Source organism: Echinops telfairi, unplaced genomic scaffold (assembly GCF_000313985.2).
Source record: "Echinops telfairi isolate 266 unplaced genomic scaffold, ASM31398v2 ScPeMD7_7427;HRSCAF=8465, whole genome shotgun sequence".
Taxonomy (NCBI): Eukaryota; Metazoa; Chordata; class Mammalia; order Afrosoricida; family Tenrecidae; genus Echinops; species Echinops telfairi.
Window position 1 is genome coordinate 476,652 of NW_022111327.1, and position 1,726 is coordinate 478,377.

Below are 1,726 nucleotides of genomic sequence, written 5' to 3' on the forward strand. Positions count from 1 at the left end.
GCTGCTCTGAGCAGGAATATCATCCTTGGAGCTTGGTGCACCAGGGTATGTTCCACTCACTCTCTTTCCCTCTTCTTTTGTTCCTGTGTGCTCTGATCAGATGTGCCCCTCTCTTGTCCTGTAGCTTCAGTGCTGTCCTCTGCAGTGCATTCTGCATTCTTCTGGGCAGGGAAAGGGAATCCATGTAGCTGGGATTGAGGTTGACCCCGCCCCCAGGCCTCTCTATAGGTTCCTGACTTCATACTCTATAGGTTTCCTACTTCCCTACTCTCTATAGGTTCCCCACTTCAGGCTCATCTATAGGTTCCCTACCTCTCTATAGGTTCCCCACTTCATATAGGTTCCCTACCCATGGTACATTGCATTCATGTCTTGGCACACAGGGTTGAAATCTGGTCCCACTCATCCTCTCCTGTGGAGATATAAACAATACCCTCCCCTTTGGTGGGATATTGCCCTGTTTCCCTGTTATCCATGCCTTTTTTCTTTCTTTCCCCCACCTTTTTAGTTGGCTGCCCTATGTATACCTAGATTGGATCTTGCCAGAGTTTTCTAATCCACTTGTTTATCGATGGAAATTTAGGTTGTTTCCAATTCTTTGGCATTGTGAATTGTGCCACAAATAACATTGAGCGCAGATGTCTGGTGTTGATCCATTTCTTACCTCTTCTGGGTATATGCCCAGTAGCGGGATTGCTGGGTCTTAAGGTAACACAATTTCCATTTGCTTTAAATATCACCAGATGGCTTTCCACAGTGACTGTGCATATCTACATGACCACCAACTCTGGAGGAGAGTTCCTATCTCACCACATCCTCTTCAACACTTGTTGCTCTCTGATTTTCTGATTTGGGCTATCTTCAAGGGTGTTACGTGGTATCACATAGTGGTTTTGATTTGCATTTCTCTGATGTCTAATGATCAGGAATATTTTTTCATATGTTTATTTAGTTTGGGTCTTTTGCCCACATCCTCAGGGGGTTAACTATTTTCCTCTTTTTGCAGGCTAGGAGGGTATTGTAGATTTTAGTAATAAATCCTTTGGGTTGACCATTCTTATTACTAAGTTAAACTGTCATTCAGGTATAAGAAATTTTCAGGAGAAACTTTTGGGTTAATATATGAGGTTTATCGCTTCTTGGCCTTTTGGCTAAGATCAATTGTAGTATCTGTTCTTATCAGTTTAATATATGAGGTCTATTTCAGTGCAATAGTTTCAGAGGTTCATCCACTTTCTTGGACTCCAGAACTTCTAAAGCCATGAAAACTTGAAATTCTGTTCTGAATTTCCATCCTTTGTGTCAGAAGTTTTCTATGAATTTTTAGTCATGATGTCAAATAAATAAGACAGCAAATTATTTGGAAGACATTCAGAGTTGAAAAATCTACCTTGACAATTATATAACCAATTTTTACTTGTAGGCCTATATTGATTCTTTGACTAAGTTTAAATGGAGGCTTCCAGTGGGTTTGGCTATGGCAGGGTGGGAAATATAATTGACATATAATTATAACACCTAAGCTCAATGTCCTTGTCTTTCTTATTTACTAAATGCATGCACTTAAACTTCATGGGGATTTAACTATACCCTTGTCTATAAAATGGGGCTGATAGCACCTTTTTCACAAACCCCTTCATAAAAGAAAATCTGTAAAGATTAAATATAATCAATTGATATGAAAGCACTTTATAAGCCTAAAACACGATTATTAATGGTTTGGAGA

General features: G+C 39.6%; 1 non-coding gene across 1 annotated transcript; it reads left to right on the forward strand.

Moving 5' to 3' along the window:
* The first annotated feature begins 1,131 nt into the window (after nt 1-1,131).
* On the forward strand, nt 1,132-1,314 carry LOC115872613. The gene has a single exon (XR_004047952.1). It is a non-coding gene; the product is annotated as a U2 spliceosomal RNA (small nuclear RNA).
* Nucleotides 1,315-1,726: the final 412 nt, after the last annotated feature.